General features: G+C 47.3%; 1 protein-coding gene across 3 annotated transcripts in view; it reads left to right on the top strand.

The window, feature by feature from the left end:
• Positions 1 to 300: 300 nt before the first annotated feature.
• LOC144098423 (kynureninase-like) overlaps positions 301 to 24,019 on the top strand; it is a 49,382-nt gene continuing 25,663 nt past the window's right edge. The window contains exons 1-2 of one of the 3 annotated variants that reach the window (XM_077631036.1): positions 398 to 531; positions 18,957 to 19,185. The gene's annotated coding sequence lies outside the window, so the exon portion shown is untranslated. Of the gene's footprint in view, positions 532 to 18,956; positions 19,186 to 24,019 lie in introns of those variants that run through there. The other 2 variants (XM_077631037.1, XM_077631039.1) reach the window with 2 other exon arrangements.

Below are 24,019 nucleotides of genomic sequence, written 5' to 3'. Positions count from 1 at the left end.
GAAAAATATATATGGTTTTACTCCCAAAGTTTCATAAAAAAAAGTGTTTCACAATTCTGCATTACTTCAAACAGTGCCAAGCTCAAGCTTGCTGTTTTGAGCTGTCAGGGCGGAGCGCACGTTCAGTCGGCGTGCCGAAATAACGTATCCGTTAGTACTCAGCTCCAAGGCCGTCTTGGCTGTCCCTCGCTTCGTAAAATTAACACGCATGCGGCGTACGAATTCAAGGAATGGGCGACACAGACGACAGCCGAGTCGGCCCGCGTGCCGGCATGCAGCTTGTGGCCCTTTATCGTGCTCGCACACTCGACCGCCGCACAGGCACTAGGTTATCGCGAGACGGCGGCGACTGCGGCTTCGTATACGATGGCCCCATCGTAAAAAAACACCGTCGACTGCTTCCGCGGCTGTCTGGCTGCTGGCGCCTGCCGCGGTCGCAGTCGGAGCCTAGCGAAATCTCTGCGACCGCTTGGAGACGCCCGCCAGAGCTGCTGCTGCTGCTCCACGACGTCAACGGATACACTAGACGCGGTAAGTATTAATGCATGCTTTGTTACGCCACAGTATAGTGTATTCGTTTACACACTTAAGGGGAAGATGAAGTGGAGTCAAATGTTGCGAGTCACTCCGTTCTAGACCTTGCATTAGTGTGCATTTTATAATTTTTATTCACCGGTTCGTTCGCTCTGTAATGCGGTTAACAACACCCGCGGTCATCCCGAGCCGAACGCTCCTTTTCATGACGTCAGCGTAGCGGTGGGGGGAACCCAGCGTTCATTGGCCTTTGCACATCCGGGAGCGCTGAACGCTCACAGTGACGTCATTACTACGGGATGTGAAGTAACCACTTAAATAGTGAGTTAACCGGAAGTGTCATGTATACGTGATTTTTTTTTTTAATTTCGGGTGCTCTTGAAGCTTCCAACCTCTCAGAGCTACCTTCTCGTGCACCACACTTCACCTGAATTCTTCGGTGCCCCCTGATTTTGTTGTACAGGCGTCCCGATCGAGCGATTCAAACGGCACAGATGCACTACGCTAGCGAAAATGAATTTGGCGCGCTCTATATGTGTGGGTGCACGAAATCCGTACAAAAACCTGATTTTACGAAGTTCCCGAAGGGGGTCTGTAAGCCGAAACTTCCTTACTGTCACAAATTTTGTGATATCGAAAAGACCAGAAAGCATTCGATGAACTAATGTATTCTCTTCAGCGAACAAGCTGCGGTTACCTTGCAGTGAGTGCTGTTTGGAAGCGTATACAATGTGCAATTCGCGTCGCTTGAGCTACAAGAGCCTCCTATTTTCCCCTCTTCGGAACTATAGCCTCATATGTGGCAAACGACGGCGCCGATAATCTTGAGAGATGCTATAGAACAAAGGCTATCCTCTTCGAAGGAGTTACATCGTTACCATTATCCACGCCTAGTGTCCGAGAAGAGTCTGATGCTTATTTGACCGCATCCGAAACGCGTTTTGTACACACCTCTTCTGTATGTGTTGAAGCCACGCAATAGTGTACACTCAACATATCGGTCTTTTCAGCCTGCGAGACATGTCCCTTTTCTTTACACCAAAGGCGTTCGTGAGTGTCAACAGTAGGGTGAAGCAGCGATGACAGCGCTTCCTCTGGGTATAGCCCATTAAATAATAATAAGTTTTCACTACACGAGAATTTACGCTTCAAAGGGCGGATATACGTCGGACGCCGTATGGTGAGCTCCAGACGAATCTCGACTTCGTTTGAGTTGCTTAACGTGCACCGAGATTTTAGAACACGGCGCTTTTACAGATAAAAATAATAATAAATAATAATAATTGGTTTTGGGGGAAAGGAAATGGCGCAGTATCTGTCTCATAAATCGTTGGACACCTGAACCGCGCCGTATGGGAAGGGATAAAGGAGGGAGTGAAAGAAGAAAGGAAGAAGGAGGTGCAGTAGTGGAGGGCTCCGGAATAATTTCGACCACCTGGGGATCTTTAACGTGCACTGACATCGTACAGCACACGGGCGCCTTAGCGTTTTTCCTCCATAAAAACGCAGCCGCCGCGGTCGGGTTCGAACCCGGGAACTCCGGAACAGCAGTCGAGCGCCCTAACCACTGAGCCACCGCGGCGGGTGCAGATAAAACGATTTTCAAAAACTGGCTTTTGTATGTACACGGTGTGTCAAAAGTTCCGCGGCCATAGGGTCTGCTTTTCAGCAATATTATATTCTGCCACTTAAGGGAACACTCAGGACAACTCCCTGCAATTACTGTCCTAGGAAAAAATTGATTCTCCGACACCTTGTAGTGACGCTTGTCCGGCAGCAAAATACGCATTTATCAACGAGAAATTCGAATTTAAATATTTTCCCGCCAGTATAATACAAATAGTGACGTCCTTACCGAAAAGGACGGGTTGCCATCGTTTTGAAGTGAATGACAGTGTAGCGTAGCCTCTGGGATCCGCGTAAAAATGGCTGTCGACGCAGGCATTTTACTTGCATTTAAGTTTTACTTGCATTTAAGTTTTTTGTTTTCCCTAGCTTATAAAAACTCAGTTTTGGTGAGACTACAGCCTCTTTAGTGAGGCTGTAGTTTTGGTGAGACTACTACGAAAATGGCCTACAGACTGTCTATAGACTTTTTATACATTCTACTGCCTTCCTATAGATATATAGTTTTGTAAATTGATAGTCAATAGATTCTCTATAGAAAAACTACTAAAAGTGTATGTCCAAATAAACTATAGATTGTCTGTAGACTGTCTATAAGATCTGTGTTGCGTATATGCTAATCTATAGAATTCGTCTATAGAAAGTCTATAGACAAAAGTGTATGGAGAGTCTATAAACTGTCTAAAGAATTTTCGTAATGGCAACGCGCTACCCTATCGACAAAGGTCAATTTTAATTTGTCGTCAGTGTCCTTTCAAAGACCTCTGCAGCTACCAATGTTCTCAGAGGTGAAAATGGTAGTTCTCCACCCTACAGATGTTCTGAGATTCAGGGGTTCCGTAAGTACCCCACTGAAAACCAGACCCTGCGGCCTGGAAACCTTTGACGCACCCTTTACATTTGAGGCTAGCGCTGTACAGTCCACACCGCGGCACAGCTGAGCTAGCCGGCTCAGGCTACCACACCGGTTCGATTGCAATTTTATCCTGCTTTTGTTGTTTTCACCCCTCATTGTCTGAAGCCACCGCTTTCGCCAGGATCTGCCATTCGGCACGGTAGGCGATAAGGGTGTAATATACATAATCCACAGGAAAGGAATCCTCATATATTACGCCAAGACAGCTTGGTTTTTTTTTTTCATTCCATAACCGCGGCACAGAGCAAGCTCTGTCGTTTTTCTTGCCGCCAGAACAACATAAAAAATTAACGCCTGATAATCAGCGTAATGAATACAGTTATGTTTACTTTTTTAGCGAAATTGGTGAATAGGCGCAAGCTGAAGAAAAGAAGCGGTCCAATAATAATAATATAATGGTTTTTTGGGGAAAGGAAATTGCGCAGTATCTGTCTCATATATCGTTGGACACCTGAACCGCGCCGTAAGGGAAGGGCTAAAGGAGGGAGTGAAAGAAGAAAGGAAGAGAGAGGTGCCGTAGTGGAGGGCTCCGGAATAATTTCGACCACCTGGGGATCTAGCGGTCCAAGACTCCTTTTTACCGGAGCGAAAAAGCGAATGATAGTTGTCAGGCCATGACGTCAAGGAAATGCGGCGGCGCTGGCGTCAGCAGTGACCTTCCTTTGTGTAGGCAAAAAGCGGGACCTTCCGCATTGGGTGCGCCAGGCTTGCGTCTTTTTTGGGCATGATTCACGGCGTGCTGATAAAGTGCGGCGCGGTTGGTTGAGCCTCAATGCAGACGAAAAGAAGCGGCATGATTTTTGTGTATGTTGCCTGCTGCCCTGCAATGTAGGGGCCGAGGGGCATGTCAAGCCACAATTTCTGGCTTTTTTCCCTCGACCCTCACTATATATACATGGGAAAATAAATTGAATTGAAATTGAAATAAGTTTCCACAAGTTTATTGCAGTCAGATATAGCGCGAAAGCTACGGGCAGGGGCCGAGGAGAAGGACAAGTTCGGCGACGGATCGGCTTCGCGGCTACCATTCCGTTTCTGCATTGAAATCTCTTCGTTGCTCTTTGGTCGCGTGACGAACAGTGCACGAATCAAGTAACGCTTGCACCTCGTTCACATTCTGTCCTGCTGTCAGCATAAGTACAGGCGCGATATATTCCGTGTGCTTGTGACCGTGAGTTGAACGCAGAGGGCAATTTTCAGATGCTAATCATCCGAACAACGTCCCGAGCATCACTTCGCTCAATAAAAAAAAAATTACAAATCTGCTGACAGTCGCCTTCGACGCTCACAGCGTGCCGCTAAACGCGTAACGTTTGAAGCAGCACCTGACTCGGGTAGACGTATCTTGGATCGCATTTGCGTTGCTAATTAATTTCGAGTGACGCGGCTCGGCGAAAATAGGAAGTACAAGGTTCGTCATGTGAAAAAGCTGCTTCGCGTCGTGCATCGCGTCGTCTATATCTTGCACTAGCAATCGGATATGCTGCACCGGCTCAGAAGTTCCGAACTATGGATGATTATAGTGTCTCCACATACCACGCGTTTTCACCTGCCAGCTGTTACTTGCTGCCAACTAGGAGCGGAGATATAGAAGCACACGATGCAGCACACTGCCTACTAAATTTCCTTCTGGAGAACAGGTTGAAAAAGTGTAGAGCTACCCTCCGAGCATCAATAAAAATGTTTCTAACCACAAGCGACGCACACGCTTTGAAATATTCGCATACGCGAGTTGGTTTCGAAGGCAGCGTCGCTTGGAGCAACGTAGGCATGCTGCGTTTTTGCCTACACCCCGCGTCAATGCCGACCGAAGCGCCACCTTTATTTACAGACATGACACTTGTCTATAGCTTTAATAGGAGATTGCGAAAATATATGATTGACCGTTGCTCAACTGTTCTGACATCTGGCAACTTTCCGCGTGCCCTGACTGCCCCGTTCCGCTCGAGGCCTTGCGACGATGCCTCAGGCTTTCAAGAAAAAAAAATTACGAAGGAAAGAAATGAATTGACGCGAGTCGTGTCCACTGGTCTCATGAAACAGCCGTTTGTTGATCCTGTATTCAGTCCGATACGTAGTGTTTCTCGCGCACCTGCGGACTTTAAGCAGCGGGAAGGCTACCTTTGTCATAAAACGGCCCCACCAGCGTGCGAGACAACGATCGCATTCCCGTTAATTACGGCGCGAAAGAGGGCGATACGCTGGGTAGATCTCGCGTGCGCCATTCGGGAACGCGGAAAATGCAGCAGTTAAACATCGCCTAGTGTATGTATACGGCCAAATAAGGCTCTTGCCATTACTGAAGACATAGGTCAAGCCAAAGGTTAGCGCTGTGTGTAGTCAGTTTTTCTTGCCCTGCCTGTGTTTAGAAACTTGATTATCTGGCTTCGCGCGTGTACACCGTCTCTGAAGACCTGCCTCGTGTATATATATATATATATATATATATATATATATATATATATATATATATATATATATATATATATAAAGGGGCAATTTCGCGGCGCTTAAGTTATATATATATATATATATATATATATATATATATATATATATATATATATATATATATATATATATATATATATATATATATATATATATATATATATATATATATATATATATATATATATATATATATAAAGGGGCAATTTCGCGGCGCTTAAGTGTACGCGCAGCGGGCCGTTCCGGAGGGCGAAAAATCGGCGACGCTATAGGACAAAAAGAATGCACGTATTTATTGCTTATTACAACACCCTGAGGGCCCAGAGGGCGTTACACAAGGTGTGAGTGTACCGTGAATAAAAAAAAGAAAGTGCATTCTGGGCAAATACGGGAAAATACCTGGGGTGCTTTAACGTGCACTGACATCGCACAGTGCAGGGACGTGCTTTGCATTTCTCCTCCGTCTAAATGCAGCCGCCGGGCAGGGGGATTCGATGCCGTGATTTTGGCCACAGCAGCCGAACGCTTACATCCAATATGTGTGTATGGCCCAAGAGAAGATGACCCGCACTCGCCCCCCTCTTTCATTAGTGGTTATTTGATATGTCATTCCAGAGTTCTTACTGTCCCTCGTCCCTAGCCCGTTGTGCCTTAGGTGGTGCGGGCTGGGCAACATTATTTTTACTTCTTTTTCATCTACCCACACTACTTTATGTCCACTGGCCCTCAAGCCCGTTGTGCTTATGCGGTGTGGGCAGGGCATTGTTATTTGTATTTCTTTTTCTCTTGCCCACTGTAAGGCATGTCCCTCGGCCCAACCGACCAACCAGGTGGCGTCTCCAACGAAAGGGGCGTCCGATTCAAACTGTCTGCGCCCTTGTACCACGGCATGCAATTTCTTTTTTTTTTGTTGTTCGTCGCTTAGTGCAAGAAGAAGGATAGTCCCTGCCAACTACATAGCCGTCATTTTTAAGAGCGACGAGAAAAAACAATAACCAAGGCAGTTCAAATTGGGCGCCGCATGCACTGCAACACGTTGCGTTTAAAATGGGCTTCCTGTGCCCCTCATGCTTTTTTCTCTTATGCGGAAAGCACCGGATTTCCTCGCACTGCAGGGTTTTAGAAACCGATCGACTTTTTTCTCCGCTTCAGGAATATGGCATCGTCTTTTCTCCTGCTACTAACTCGCCATTGGCTGAAACTTACCACCAGACTACTAATTAGAAGGCCAATTAGAAAATTAGTTATTCGTTTGTTACGCGTGCTTTATTCTCGTGCTGCGAACCAGCTCGACTGTCGCACATACTGTCCAGACGGAGCCGTGCAACACGTTCAGATCTGTTCAGCAATTCAGAGCATGCGTTGGTGACAAGGATGCGCTGTTACGTGCTCTGCAAACAATGATCGAAGGAGCAGCAGTTTCCCGCCGTAATGACTTCACTCCGTTGAGCCACACAGGTATGCGTGTTCAATCGTCCCGTGCCACCTTTTCAATCATTTCATATTACTTTCGTGACGCTTTCATTTGGGGACGCTTTCGCGTTTATCGTATATATATATATATATATATATATATATATCTGTCCTGTGCATACTTGCAGTGTTTCCGCAGCTTATTTTTTATGCCTACAGACACATATCTCTCTTGAGGAAACATGCATTTCCCGTTTCTCCTTACGTGCGCAGTTGCTGCAGAAGTGTACGGAACGGAGTAGTCAGGGAAAATAAAGAAATACAAATGAGGGGATCGTTCGGGGACCGTTCGATTCCATTCGGAGTAGTGATCGCGCTTTATTTTTGTGCTACGCTGCATTCATTACGTTGCAAGAAAACTGGTAGCCGGCACCGATAAAGGACGTCAACATATTTATTCGTATCTAAATAAAAAATAAACAAGAACTTCCGCGCGGGCAAATTGAAGAATGAAGGAAGGAAGACGCATGTGACCGCAGGCGGAGGAGCTCTAATGAGGGGGCATCGACGCCAGCCCGCTCCAGGTGCCCACGCAAAGAACTCCCACAACAGGTGCACTTATACGCTACAAAGGGACATTATTTAAAAGTTACACGCGTCGGTTGCACCTGCACTTTATTTTCACCGTCGTTATTCGCTGCTCCTGCGCAAAAGGTGCCGACATCGCGTCCGTTGGCTCACAGCCCACATTCCTGGCCAGTCACGTGTCCACTGTCCATGTCCCCTTCCTTTAATGGACACCGAATAGGCGAACGTCCTTGAGAGTTCAAGACGTAAAAGCGGGGGTCCCATTAAAACTCAAGGCTTTTTCTCGCCCCTAAGAATTAGGCGTTGTTTCGCGGACCGCCCCTAATAATTTTAATGACCACTGACATCTGATAGGATAACGTCTAGACGAGGCCACGCGGAACTAGGGTGGTACGTTTGCACATGTCCAAGGTTTGAGAGTGTATAGGTGCAATTTGAAGTGCATATTTCTGTGGACGCTTCAAGCATGGTCTCAAACTGTACATTGGAATTCTTTGCAGATTGTATTCGAATTATTTTTGCTTGCTTTACCTTCGCTTTTCGCAACTAGACAGAGTACCAACGTGCTGCCGTCATTGCGAGGATCGGCTGAATTATTCCCAGCGATAACAAAACAAAAACTATAAGAATAGGTATAAACTTCTTAGCTTTTTCATTTATAAAGTTGAAATCCTCTGTTTTCTTTCTATTTGCTGAATTCAGGAAAGAAAAATTTAAGCGCTGGTTTCGTGCTTCTATATCTCAAAATGGCGTCGAAAGAGAGGGCGTGATGAAAAATAAAAAAGAAAGGAAAAGAGCTGTCAGGGTTTAATTAAGAACGAGATAAAATTCACACACAGCACGAAGCGGAGACAGATTCAGGCGCGTTTCGTTATTGTCGAGGTTTAATTATAATGGCGAGTTATTACCCAATAACATTTACCAGATTCGCGAAATATTTAGTCACATGATGCATGTCCCCCAATGTGCGTCGAAATATGGCAGATCACGTTTCCAAGCTTCCTTGAATGGTGAAATAATCTGCTACCATAATAAACTCGCGGTTACACACAGCATGACGAACTATCTTGCAAAACAGTATGACCAATGGTGTCTATATATTGCCAACCGATAAATGTGCACTGTATTTTGAATTCAGCTCAGACCGTGGAGAGGGCGTTGTGACGAGGCACTAGTCAAGGCATTTAAATTTTAGGCCCTCTCGGACAAGCATTTCACACATTATAAACACGAAAGAAAAATGAGACGAAAATATTCTGCCAGATAAGTGTCAACGAGCTCATTGCGTTTGGAACACTGGGCCTTTGCGGTATATAATATGCGCTATATATATATGCGCTTTATATAATGACGTCATTTGATAAACCATAACATTGTTGGCCGTTATGTTCATTGCAAGTAAAACATTTTTCGTTGTGTTTAATTAATAATTGAATATTTTAATTGGTCAAGTTTTGGACTATATCACTCCTTCAAGCTAAGAAATTCGAACCGAGCGTCGTATAATTTAGCTATTCTCGTCTTGATAACAATTACAAATTATTTTTTTTGGCGTGGAATAAAAAATAAATGCGAAATATGAAAAAGACCATGTCACAAGCCACGCCCGCGCGTCGCGATAGCAGCGCTTCCAAACGAACAGTTCATGAACGAAAACCGCTCGTGGTCCGTGAGTCAAGTTACAGTGCCTATAATCAAGTGAGAGGGCAGTGACAATGACACAGGCGCCGACGACGAAGCTTCAGTCAGCGAGCGGTTCGTGATAACGATAAGTGCCCCGGGAGAGAGATAACACCTGCAGACGCGGCGGCAATTCTGCGCTTCCTCATTTGACGCAGGCGGTGGCGGCGAAGCTCAGATGCTCATAGCATTGCCTTTATCTTCTTCCGCTTGATTCTTTCTCTATGGAGCGCACTGATGTTAACAATGGCAGCAAAAACGTCAACGGTTTACCTTTCGAGATTTAAGTGAATGCATTTAAATTCGCGAAAAGTCACCCTGGACAACATTTTACGTCTGTTTTCAGGTATCTAAGCGCTGTCCTTAGGCGGAAGTTTCAATTACCCAAAACACACGCACGGAGGCTCTCATATGTCACGGCAGTGCACCGTGAAGGTGTAATTTGTACGTCTGAATAATGCCAGTAGAAAGAAAACGATGATTTAATGGGCTTTCCAGACATGTGCATTCTGTGATTTCCAAGCATATATGGTTTTGGTCGTGCCTTCATGAGGTTCCTGATCCACGTCCCTTCAGCAAGCGATGATGCGTGCATAGGTTTCGTCAAAGTGGTAGTGGTGAGGGAAGGAGTTATAGTCACGAAGAATGAAAAAAAAAAAGAATAAGCGTGGTCACGTCAAATGCGAATTCGGACATTGGAGTCGGTCCGGATGTCGCTTTTCAAGGTCAAGCAGGCTTCAGGCAAAGATCGTAGAAATCGTTGAGTGGGGCCTTAGTGCTAGCACACAACAACTGGAGGGAATAGTTAAGCCCCGCCTTAAGTTCATGACGCGATAGCGTTACTGGGTGAATGTCCATATATATGCGGGTTTGGTCATTCTCTACTTTACATTTCTAGATCGCTGGGAGTCCTCATACCTCTCCCATAGCGCAGTGGTGCAGCGGTTAAGCGATGTTTACCTGGGGTTCTTTGACGTGCACTGACGTTGCACAATACGCATGGCCGTCAGGGGTCAAATACCTCGTGAAATGACCACGAATCCTTTACTGTAGAAACTCGATGAATAAAGAGCACCCCCCCCCCCCCCCCCAACCTTCCCCGCCCGAAACTTGAAAAATGCACTCGCGAGAATAAAATGACGTTCACATTTTACAATTGATACTCACATACTTATTGAGCCACGGGATGTTTTTCTTAAGATTGCGGAATGGGTCTTGTATACGGTCGTCGAAAAGCTCCGCCTGACAAATGTCGCTTGCTCGTCTACGTAGATCTTCCCACATGACGACTACAGCGCTCCCCCTGGAACTTCTTGCAGTGTAGCTCCATACTGTACTAATCACATTACCTCTGTTCATCTATTCGCTTAAATCGAACTTTTATATAGCTTGTACCACAACGTATAAAATGGGGTCGATGCTCGCACGCAACTTTGTCTTCCATTCCACGCTATGTCGGAGTCCCCCTCCTTTATTCTGTGGCTAACAGAGGTATAGTGTTGGCGTGGAGGTGCCTCGAACACTACGTGCAGTGCATTGTCATAGTTGTGGGCAGTTATGGTTTGGCTGGGAGACCGGGAGCTGGAAGAATGACTACACTTGCTGGCCTAACGTGCGTATACCTTTCGAAGCTTTAATGATGAGCAAATTAGAACACAATAAAATTTTACCGAATATCCAAATTATAAATTATTTTACCAAATTATAACAAGTAGGTGTAACAGTGCATAAAATTAAAGATATAATCTTGGTAGCGATTGAGTGTATATATAGCAAGAGAAACTATGAGATACTCGGCTAAACAGCCTTACTGCATGTTGCCGTCAATAAAAAGACCTTGAACCACCGCTGAACATGGAGATAAGCGATTAGAAATACTGCTGAAAAATAGGTATACGGACATATGAATAACCTAATTTAGATGCTTATCTGTCAAAGGAAGCAGCTATAGGCTGCCGTCATGGCGGTGTAAAAACTTGCATGAAAGTCTGAGGCATGAAAGGGCAACATCGCTGGCAAGGCTGAGGCGCACGTGAGCTTCGCTCCCACTGTAAAATTAGCTGAAACCAATCTCATTTTTTTTTCGACATCTGGACCAGGCTTCACGAAAGCAACATGGCCAAGCACACGAAAGACCTTATCCCTTCGACGGTGGCTGTCGTGCGCGCACAACGGTGTTGGTGTGTTCAAAATTTCGCGCCATGCTGAAAGTAAACGTATGCGGGCAAGTGGCTAGCTCTCTTCAGGCTTAGAAAAAAACATTTTGTTTGTGCTTGCACCTTGCAGAAGGAAAAGACTCATTCTTGCCTTGTTCGGCGTTTCGCGAGGTTTACGATCCGGCGGTCGCGTAGTTTCGCTTTTTTCTCGCGCTTCGTCTGCTCTTGTGGATGTGCACAAGAGCTGATTCTTATCTTGATTCGCGCTTAGCTTGATTTATTGTGGGCACTCACATGGTGTTATCACTCTCACCTTTGTTTACTTAGTTTACTTCCGAGACGTTCAGTTGCGCGTTGTTATAGCCGGGCGCGCCGTCTACTCTTCTGGCGATAACAGTGGTGGCTCTTCTGACTCGGAGTGCTTATCGAGTAGCGAGTCTGGCTCAGAGGATCGACGACAGCTCGTCTTCGAATGAGGAAATTCCCGCAATCAGTTCCGACCCGAAGCTCGCAGAATTAAGCGGGCGCGATTGCTAATTCAAAACTGCATCAGCAGTTCACTTACCGAGGCTACAATGTTGAATCTAGTTAGGGAGCGAAAGATGTGGTGTATCGGTCAAGTAGACGCGTCTGTAACGTTGAGTGCGTTCCGCACACTGGATAGACAGCGCGCCCACCCTGCCACCCGGGCAGGTGGCAGTTAAATTAATGGTTCATCGCGAGAGGCTGGTCACCCAATGAACACTGCGGCCAATTGTACCGCCCTCTACTGGCGAATCAAAAGGTCAAATGCCAAGTGGTGCGACATCATGGTGGACCACATATGCGGTAAGACCTATCGCCACACTTGACCTCTGGCTCACTTGAAGGTCAACCGGCAATGCACGGCGAAATCGGCTTTATTATAGCGTAGTGAAGCTTTCGCTTCAAAACCAATTACTCTTTGAGAATTCCTGCTCGCTAGTTTTAAAAACAAAGCCGTAAAGCTTAATTAGGCAGCCGGAATGTATTAGAATGCTAGTTTTACATGGCCCATTGATAATGATTACCATGTGACACGTGTCTGTATCACGCGCACATTCAGCCAATGGCCTTCTTCACCATTACACCCGGATCAGTGTCAGACCTCAGCCTTTTATTTTAAACGTTGCTGATGCGGCGTTACTGTTCAAACCTCTCTGTCTATAGTCCGTACTGCTTCGAACTCCAGCCTCGACATGTCTACTTAAAAGGACCCTGAAATTAGTATGGCCATATTCTAATGCAAAATTTCTGTAAATGTGGTCTTTGTGAGTATTCGAATCAAATTTGAAATCTCTGCATGAAGCCTATAATTTACAAGTAATTAAAAAAAACTGCGGCTCACAATAGCTCGCGTCCGATTAGGGCGAGACCTCACCGCGCATTCTTAGCCGCCCCTACAACGTTGAAGTAAAGTGACCAGCCTGGGCGAGCCTTCTCATTGGCCGTGACCATGTGACGTGCACGGCAGGATGGGGCACCGCGGGGCGCAGTCCTGACTCGTTGTCTTCATTTTATTTTCTGGCGCATTGGCGTGTATCAGTTGAGTGGGGAGAGTATGAGCATCATTTTTAATCGCCGATATCTTCGGTGTTAATGGAGTCTGATTAAAAATTCCTGCGGTGACGAGTGACGGGATGCCAATCGTTCGTGGGCTTTTCCTACGTCAGTAAACACCATTTCATGGTCCCTGACAACCACAACCTCGGAGCTTTAGCACAGCTTTCTTTCCTTCATCCCATTCTCTCACTCATTCACAGTATTTAATATTGCCTCACAGCTACATAAAAATTACAGTTCGCCTCCAAAGTCACGCTTTGGGTCATGACCGAACAGAACATATGAACTAGACAAAAGCGACACTTAATGAACACTCCGCATCTAGTAGCAGTACGCAAGAAAACAAATCGATGCTTAACGGGGGTATATACCATTTGCAAAGAACGAGCCAAGAACATTTTCTTTGAGCACTGTTGCCGTCCCACGATGACGTCGCGCACTTCTAGCGGGCAAACAATGCAAGCAACGCTCCAGCATAATAGGCAGCTGCGCCTATGACAAAGCCATTCCGCGCGCTTAAGGAATGACATTTTTCTTTGTGCTCGTGCGGGTCACAATGCTTCCACTACTTCCTCTTATCACAGCTCACGAATCACACAAAAAAGCCACCACATGTGTTCAATGGTCAGAATAACCTGAGATATATGGCGCCCTTTAGCGAAAATAAATTCAGAGGGCACTTGAGACTGCTGACGTGCTGTGAAGACGAGAGCGTTAATGGGTCATCGTGAGCGGTCGACTTCGATTCAGGCTTAGAAATTAAACGAAGACGCGCCTCCGAACGCCGATTCCACAGACGCTGAATCCACAAAGGTCCGAGGGAAGCACCCAGATACTCGGCTCGAATACCTGTCTGGATCGAGACCTCGACCTAAGAGACTTATGCTATATGTAACGATAAATGCTATAATCGACGACACGTATGCTGTATACAACGAGCGTTACAATTTAAATGCGAAAATTGGTTTTTAAGGAAAGGAATGGCGCAGTAACTGTCTCACATCTCGGTGGACACATCAATCGCGACCTAAGGAAAGAGGTAGAGAGTCGGGCAAGGCACACAATTGAAGCTGCATATGCCGTCGGTTCGAACTCCTGTCGAAAGCTAGCCTCAAAACTGACTAGCACATGTATGCTATATCCAACGCGAAAATGTTATGACACCGCCCAGAACGCTGTACGACAAACGGTTGCGTCACAGTTTTGGTACGAATGTCGGGAAACTGCAGCACTACACTGAGGTAGGCCAGTGGCTAGTAGATATAGACAAGCGACATGTCATATACGATTGTCAGAAATGCCGGTGCTCGGCTTGCTGTGTGCGTCCTACGGCCGCTTGATGACCTCACCCTGCACCATCTGTGAGCACACGCACACTAAGGAACACACGCTGCCGGCTTCGCCACCTTCCCGCCAATTGTAAGTCCGTGGTAGTGAATTTCACAAGTTTTTTCGCCTCACAATAAGCGTCTCGGTTGACAAATGAGGCGCGATGTTGTCTCCGAGGTGTGCGCATCTGCCGACGATCCTTGAATTGCGAGCAACGCCTTACGATTGTTAGACTCAGAAGCATCGGTCGTAGTCCCATGGAGGATCGCTGCCAGCAGTGGTCATATCGACGCATCTGTTTCTTTTGTGGTCGCGCAAGTAAGTGTGGATATCTCAATATGCAAATGAAACTGAGCAAACGTCAGAATCGATATTTTTAATCAAAAGACCGTGGTTAATTTTTGTTCGGCTAACTTTGAGGATAAAGCGGAGGAAATAACACGCTGCCGGGTATGTTCAGAACCACTGGCCTCCCCATTTCACAATAGTTTGGCCACCTCAGTGGCTGTTCTCCCCCCTGTTTTTGATGAATATCTGTGAACAGTGCTGTCCACATCTTGAGGGCATGCCTAACTAACACTTTCAGCGCTCATTGCAGCTTATACTTCGCATGGAGTTCTGCAGTCTAATCTTTCCTCAGTAGACATCTGCACCTCACGCGACATTTCGGCCAACATCCTTTTCCGAATAGTTTAGAAAAAATCCTGCATTTATATTGGTTTGAATAGACATGGTGTGTTCATTTTCCCTAAGTGACCATTCGGAACATTAATTTTTACTCTCCAACTTTTGCAGCTAAGCCTGAGGTACTGTAACCATAAGGGCGGACGTGAGGCATTGACCATAGGTGCACGTAGAACTAGCAGGACCTCCGATCGCTCTTTATCCCAATCTAAAAATCCTTTGGGCATAGCTTGCGGAATTTCCTGCCCCGAGGTGTTTTAGTTATTTATTTTCAAATTTGTCATACCAGCCATCAAAGATAGCTCCTTCACCGCCTCGAAGCTTTCTCTCTCTCCCTTTGTCCTTTTTATTGCGCTGGAATGCACGTGACCGCGTCGGCTTTAGATGTGACATGTGATCACACAAGGCGCTTGTGTGTTTTTTGTGGGTTCCCGCCGAATTAAGAAACCAAAGACTTCGTTCTCGAAAACTACCCTCTGAATCGGTTTATACCAATTTGACCGAGCACAGAAACTGCTTCACGCTCAACTAAATCACTACAAATGCGAAGTTTTCCAATCCGACAATCGAACAATGCCCTTTTTTTCGAAATTTTTCCAGGCGCAGTTCTCTTTCTGCTTGCCACTCACGTGCTTTGCCGAGCAGTGAATTCAGAAGCAGCAGCAAGTACTTGCAGCATTATCGTTTAACGAGCTTCCTTTGTCCACAGACGTACTTCGAGCGCCTGCCCGCCGTCAGGCCTCTTTATTTTACTACCGTTTCTCTTTCGTCTATTTTGCATGCTCGTTTTATCTTGAAAAGTTGTCTGCTGAGCTCCTGCAGCCTATATTTAACCTACGCGGAGAGCGCCCCCGTGTGTGGAAAACGGACTCTCCCTCTACACATCTCCCCGCCGCGGTGGCTCAGTGGTTAGGGCACTCGACTACTGATCCGGAGTTCCCGGGTTCGAACCCGACCGCGGCGGCTGCGTTTTTATGGAGGAAAAACGCTAAGGTGCCCGTGTGCTGTGCGATGTCAGTGCACGTTAAAGATCCCCAGGTGGTCGAAATTATTCCGGAGCCCTCCACTACGGCACCTATCTCTTCCTTTCTTCTTTCACTCCCTCCTTTACCCTTCCCTTACGGCACGGTTCAGGTGTCCAACGATATATGAGACAGATACTGCGCCATTTCCTTTCCCCCCAAAACCAATTATTATTATTATTATTACTCTACACATCTCGTTCCGTAGGCGCGCGCTTCGCCAAAGCGCTGACGTGTGGTAAGTGCTTCCGCACCCCTCGAATCCACTCGGATATCCTCGTCAAGACAAGGTGCATTTCTTACCGCGGCAGACGTCTCCGCCACCATTATATAGGCCGCTTTCTTTTAACAGCACTCTCTTTGCTTCCACTTTCTGCCTAGGATGCCATGCAGTTTTCTCAGTTCTGCCACAACTCTGCACTGCCCAGGGGGCGCCACGAAAAGGCCGGTCAAAGCGCCATCTGTGATATAAATGGACGCTTTGGGCAGGGCAGTACAAAGCCCCGTCATCTGTTCCTGAATCCATACCTGCATTCTTTTGTGCTGCGCTGTGACATTCTGCCAACCGACAACACGTGCTCATTGCTTTCCTGTGTAAACACGGCAACGGGACTTTATCGTGGTGTTTTCCAGAGGCAGATATTAAAAATGAAACCGGCAGACAGCGTTTCTAAACTTCATAAAAGTTCCGAAACATTTCGAACTCGTGTTTTATTTTTTTCAGTATGTGGAGAATAAAAATCCAGCGCAGACATATAAACAAGACTAAAAAAGAGCAACAAATTCAAACGAGTATTACGACCACAGAACTTTCTTGCTGTTCCGCCATTAGGGACAGCTTTGCATGAATTTGTTTTTCAGCGGGCCTTCTGCATCTCTGGCCGCTGACTCTCGACTTTTCTTTGCAGAATATGCTGTTAAAGACAGTTTCTTCAATCACGTTTGGAATACATGTAGTTCTTCGAGCTGAACACCTTATCCCCATTATTCCCATGGCCCACGTGCAGATGCGTGACATAAAAGCCCTCGTGAAAAAAAAAATACTCCGCATACAAAGCGCTCTTTGCTGACAAGAAAAGAACAGGTAGCGATTGGCATTCGTGCGCAGTAGCTTCAGGGTTTAAGGCATACGCATGTGTCACCGTATCAAAGCGGTGATTTGCTATGCAGCGAAATGTCAGAAAAATACATTTTGACCAGATTAAAACGACGCATCTGCAAAGTAAGCAGAGTCGAAATTTGGAGCTATTTTGTGCTGCGTAATATCCCGCGTATCGTAAAGCCCCATACAGCACCCACGATATACTGCTGGCTCGTTGAAAGAAAGAAACCAGAGAAGTCATTGTTGCGTGATTGAACTAAGTTAAACCGCGATTTAAAATATCGATCGATAGGGCCTGGCCGACATGCACCTGTTGCACGTGGAGTGGCCATGACTTTAACAACGTTATTTTGCATCGCATGCAAGTTATGCTTTGAAGGCTTTTTTGAATGCGCTTCCGGGGTGCGGAGAATTGATAGACCATTTGTCTTCTTGAAGTTATAATAAAACTTACTCCCATGATGGCGCGCAGTTCATATGAAGCGAGAGCAGGGTGCCTTGTACGCGAAGCTACAAAAATAAATTTAACCAAGAAGGTGACACTTGTGCAGTGCGGTGGTAAACACGTAGAAACAATGGAACATGTTATTTGCTAAAATGTGGCAGCATCCATCCAGATGTCGATAAAGACACAGACTCGCCCTGAAGCCCAAGGGTTTAGAGATTGCAAACCTAATGTCAATGAATCTGTGGTAGACATTAGCAAAAATGTATTGGAAAATTGGTGTCGCAAAAGCAGGGTGGAGATCACAGTGGCGGTGACGTAAAGATACAAATTCAGGATTAAAAGTTGGCCAAACGCGAAGTCAATAGAATTCACATGCAAGAAAGTGACAAATAAGCAGAGGATATCGCAAAATTTGATAGGCTGGTTATAGAGTTGAGTTGAAAGTCCTTTATTGGGTAAGGAAGGCGCATGACCATGGCAGGGGGTAACGAGGACTAGACAGAGTCTGCAGTTTTACGGTCGTCAGTCACTTCACATTGCTCTGATCCGGCCACGAAGGGAGCCATATCTTGCAAACACGCCGCCGGTCACAACTGGTCACGGCGTTCCGTGAACACACGTATGCTGGGGCTAATCACACACACACACACACACACACACACACACACACACACACACACACACACACACACACACACACACACACACACACACACACACGCACGCACGCACGCACGCACGCACGCACGCACGCACGCACGCACGCACACACACACACACACACACATACATACATACATACATACATACATACATACATACATACATACATACATACATACATACATACACACACACACACACACAAGGCTCTCCCTCAGGTCTCCGTAGCTTCGAGTTCAAACGGCACACGGGAAACGGACGCAATGCTCAACCAGTCATGCTCCAACGCGCTGCATCATGTTTTCCTTGCATCTTCAAGGGATGTGGCTAGTGGCGCAGTAGTTTGATACGACAAACTACTGTTCTTCTCTCACCCGCCGATAATAGGGAGTTTAAGCATAGATGAGACGTACTAAAGTAGACGTGTTTACGGGTCAAGCCGGGTGCCAGCTGCGCATGCGTCGTGACATGCGCAGCAAAGCTCCTCTCGAAGCAATGTATCTATCCTCAGTGTTGATCAAAAGCGAGTCGCCGCCGTCGCCTCGTGTCGCGTCCGCTCTTTCCTCGGAAAAACGCGTTCCCGGTTGCGAGGCGAGAGAAACGTCCCCAAGGACGCCGCGAGCTCTCATAGGGGCTGGCCGACCACCCGTCCGGTTTCAATCGCAAGCGCGTCGTCGACATCGTCGGATCGCTACGACGCGAAGAGGAAAGGGGAAGGGAAAAAATTCGGACGCGCGCGAGCCACAACATCGACTGCTTGCAGGGCCAGTCCTTCGCCGGCTTGAGCGCCCCCGCGGCACGTAGTACCAGCCAGCCCGGATACAGCCAGTACTCACAGCTGCAGAAGCGACGCGCTTTCGCGGCCAGAATCGGCGATCCTGCGGTGCAAACAGCTGGATCCCTCTTCTATCTGTGCGATCGACGGCACTTAGAAGGGCGCAGCGCTCCCAGGCCGGCTCAGCGGATCACCTGTTCGCGGCGACGCCCGACAGGTGAGCGTTTTGCGGTGCCGCAACCTCTCTTGCTGCACAGTCGTCCTTGTGGCAACGTGCCGCTGTCTGCATCGCAGCCGGCGAAGGTATCTCGCCATACTTTTTGCACAACAGCAATGGCAGCCACGAGCTCGAGGCGACGCCACCCATACATGTGCGGCTGGTTAGCGAACGCGCGAGAATGGCACGCCGTAGAAACCGTCGCCTAACGATCGTATAACTTCCGCTGCACTGCAAGAAGCACTGCAGCTTCCCAACGGAAAGCCCGAATGATACACGCGTGCCCCGACAAGGAATGAAGCAAACGGTACGGACACTCATATGCAGTCAGCTGCATGGTATGTCAGGCCGTGTCGTTAATTTTTCCTGCCAGCCAGGATTGTTGGACATAGTTTTAATCGTGAGGTAACTGTAGAATGGTAAGATAGCGTTATGGAAATATTGAAGGTAGTGGTCCGTCTTTCCGAAATGTAGCAAAATATTTATTTTAAAGTTTCTCCATCGCTCGGATCGAGCAGTTAAGACTGCCATAGAAAACCAATATGGAATATTTCTGACGACAGCAAAAACGTTAAAAGCAAAAAAAAGCGCATGTCTGCCAAGAGGAGATCTGCGGGTATATTGATTGTTACAGTGAAAGCTTACTACATGCGGAAAATTCCCGTTGAAAAAATGCGCGTGTACCGAATTTCAGGATCTGATCTAGCTTGCTCCCGTGTTCACTTTTACATGCAGCTGCTATGTAGGTATTTCTGTGTAAGGCTGCACGCGGAATATTGAATGCGTGATGTCAATCATTCGAATGCAACGAGTTTTAAATGGCATAAGAGGGCCTGATCCCACGGAACAGGCACACCTGCTATAAGACCGCCGCAACTGCGCGTACCGAGTAGCTCTTCGTGCATTTGGTGCTGAGCTCGAGTACCCGTGCTCTAACCCGGCCGCGGCGGCAAACGCAAAGGTGCCGTATGGTAGTAGTAATAACTTTATTGGTACGAATATTTTAGATGATGGAGCATGAGTGTTGTCCTCACCCGTCCAAGCTGAGGCACGGGCCCTGCATGGTGACGTTGGTCGTCAAGGTCCGAACTGGACAGCACCTCCTCCCTTCGCTCATGTATCGAGTTTGGTATCGCGTTTTTTTTTTCTTTGGACATGCCCAAACTGTGTGATATAAGCTTGGGTGTTGTACGCAGAATGGGCAATTGCGTTCTGATGCATCGTTGGGTGTATCCTTTGCGCTAAACTGAGGTGAGCTATAGGGTATGCGTTTGCAAGCGTCCGATGGTGGTTCTTCTTTATTTGGTTGCGGGTGTTTCATTCTCGCTAATTTGTAATACTGTAGGGCTCGGGAATAATTTCGACCACCTGGGGATCTCTGCCGTGCACTGACATCGCACAGTACACGGGCGCCTTTTGCATTTCAGCTCCGCCGAAGCCCTCCACTACGGCACCTCATTCTCTCCCACTTTCCTCCCTTCCCTCACGGTGCGGTTGGAGTGTCCACCCAGAGATGAGACAGCTACTGCTCCTTTTCATTTCCTAAGAACCAATATATTTGATGCTGCTGGATCGAAGACTGCGCTACGCGTCGCCTAATCACAAAGTTTGTATGAAGACGCGTTTTAGTTCATTTTCTCTACCTACAAGGACAATCCTCTCGGGAAAGCAGTAACGAAAACTCTATTTCCGGACAAATTCTTCGGACATATCATTAAATAACACGAACTTTCAGAAAACGCGCGTGAAGTCGACTGCTCGACGCTGCGCACGATCGAATTCTCATGCGACGTAGTCACGCAGGCCTTCTTATCTTTACTATATGTATATATTTTAGCTATTTAAAGCGTTTCACTCCAGCAGACTTTTCGAGGCTGCATACTTTGCGCAAGAGTGGGCTCAGAATGCGCATGCGTAAAACGCTGTGGCGCCATCTAGTAACATGCCAAGTACCCGATCGCTTCGGAAAGGGAAATGATGCGTGGAAAGGAGAGGCGCGGTAACTTCTAGAGGACACCTGAACAGTCTCGAGGGATGTGAAAAAATTCTAAGGACGATTATGAAACTCAATAACGCGACATTTGAGCGCTGCTCTGTAGATGTTTTGATACATTCAGGTAAACAATTAGATATATCGGTGTACGTATGTGCAGTTACAGAGCACTCTTATTTTCCACGGGCACTCTTTTTTTCAAGTAACACTTCTCTCCCAGTCTTTGACTTTCATGAAGGAGGCGTTGTGGTAGGAGGAATGGATGGATATATGTTCAACCTGCTGCACCGATGCCTGGTTCATTAGCAGACGGTTAATACTAGGAGGAAAACGTTGTGAGTGGCGTGACCAACGCGGACAATCTATCGCATGCAGTGCATTTTACAGTACCGCCCACCAACAAAGCCGAGCGTGGTGCTTACTGCAAGGAGGCAGGGCGTAGGTGGGCGTGCTGCCGCAGAAAAACCTCCCCTTCCCTAGCCATCTGCCTCCGCACATGCAGTTGTAATGAACAACGGCGCGTAGTGACTACGGCGCGAACCACTCTGAAGTGAAGATAATAGGCTTGGTTCAGGCCTATGGGGGTGTAACGTCCCAAAACGACTAAGGCTATGAGGGACGCCTTCATCGAAATTCGACCGCCGCGGCCGGGATCGAACCCGCATCTAATGGATCATCAGCCGAGCGCCATAACCACTGAGCCACCGCGGCGACATGAAGGTAAAATGCAGTGTAACGATTCTCTCCAGGACATGACGTGTAGCCGAACTGCTTTCGTGAACTGAAATTTAAACCGTGATGGAAGCTGTACAGTCAACGAAACCAAGGAGCATAGGGGATGTTTTTTTCTTCAAATCTGTTGTGTTCATAAATGAGAGATTAATATGGTAAATATTAAAGGATAATTAATCAGAAAGCAGAAGAAAAAACTACTGCATGCCGGCGGTGGCATCCGAGCCCAACTTTCCCCTTTCCTTGTCTGCTCAAACTTTAAAGCGGTGAACTAAACTAAGGAAGTATATATGTGCCGCGAAGAAACTTAATTCTCTTATGTTCTGAGCGTCTCGATCGCATATGGAGCTCGCTTACTTTACCAAGCCTGCAAGCACCACAGTCGAGAACGTAACTAAAAAACAGTGCCGAACATGTAGCTTAATTACACACGGCCGTCGAAGCGAGCCGAGTCATAGCGTAGACCATATTCAGTTGTCAACGGTGTCGCCCGGAACCATAACGATTGCGTAATCGGTCCGAAGCAGGTGACTCATACTGCCAAAAGCGTTGACAGCAGTGTTTTCACCCTATACGCGCAAAATCAACTGCACAGTAAGTGTCCTTCGAGAAGTCAGGCCTAAATTTACTCCGTCGTTTCGGTGTAATTTCAGGCATGAGGAGCGGATATACGCACACGGCAGCGTTTGCTTTGGGACTACACAGTTGGCTTAAGATGGATCGCGTAGTGCTCGTTCTGCCACCTTCTTTGTGCTGTCCAAAGCGTTGGTTGGCGGCGCCGTGGTTGTCATGGGTGCACTCTTCGTGGCCCTGCACAGGTTGCACAGACTCGATGTCCCAAGGAGGAGGACTGTATTATATTACTAAACAGTGAAACTTACTGCAGTCGTGAAATCACCTTGCCGCTTGATGCCATAGCCGCAGGTTGAACGCAGGATAAGCTCTTTATCCCTCCAGTCACGAAACTCCGAATCCAGATACGGTCGTGATCAGTAGTCACGATCAGCGGGGTACTCAGCTGCCGATGGCGTCCTGAAACTTCTCATTCTGCACCGCTGAGTTCCCAATGAATGCTGCAGGCCAGCGTCGCAATCTAACCGCCGAGATTTGGCCCAATAATAGTTGGCTTAATAATTGGCTTTTTTGGGGAAAGGAAATGCGCAGTATCTGTCTCATTTATCGTTGACACCTGAACCGCGCCGTAAGGGAAGGGATAAAGGAGGGAGTGAAGAAAGAAAGGAAGAGAGAGGTGCCGTAGTGGAGGGCTCCGGAATAATTTCGACCACCTGGGGATCTTTAACGTGCACTGACATCGCACAGCACACGGGCGCCTTAGCGTTTTTCCTCCATAAAAACGCAGCCGCCGCGGTCGGGTTCGAACCCGGGAACTCCGGATCAGTAGTCGAGCGCCCTAACCACTGAGCCACCGCGGCGGGTTGGCCCAATCACAGCGCCAGCTTTCGATACATGGACTCTATCGGGGGCTAACCAGCTGGCGTGATTAAAAGGTCTGGTAGCAGCGAGTAGAGTAAATAGACTGATTTAGCATAGCGCAATCCACGATCGTGATCAGCTTCCGTGGGGACCCACCTGCGCCTGCGCAGTGGCAGGCAACAACGGTGGTAGCCGTGCGCCCCTATTATAGTGCCTAGAATATACCCCTATAGTGTCATCTGCGCATGCGCAGATGGTGCCTCGCGGAACCGGTTCGCGGTAGCGGACGTTATTTCCACGAGTCAATCGGTGCACCTTGCGCCTTTCCGTCTGCTGGAGCCGAAGCGCGGTACGACCAACTGATCTTCCCAGCAGCACAACTAATCGGCCCAATATTGGACCTATATTGGCAAATGCCGGTCATAGAAAGGACCAGAGTGAAACCAGCCATTTCCAATACTGCGCCGATTAGCTCTTCTGCTTGGGCTTTGCGTGCTTTCCTCCCGAATGCGCGAAGGTGGGAATGTTCTCGTGCTCGGTGGTGGAACTCACAACAGGCTTCTTGTAAAAAAAAAAAGCAACAGAAGAGGGTTTTGTAGCAGAAAAAAATAGCATCTTGTAGCAGACGCTGCAGCTTTTGTAGCAGAAGAAATCGCGCTTCATTGCGAACATTAA

This window comes from Amblyomma americanum, chromosome 7, assembly GCF_052857255.1.
Source record: "Amblyomma americanum isolate KBUSLIRL-KWMA chromosome 7, ASM5285725v1, whole genome shotgun sequence".
NCBI lineage: Eukaryota > Metazoa > Arthropoda > Arachnida > Ixodida > Ixodidae > Amblyomma > Amblyomma americanum.
The sequence above is the reverse complement of the archived record's forward strand: the minus strand, read 5'-3'. Positions and strand labels throughout refer to the sequence as shown.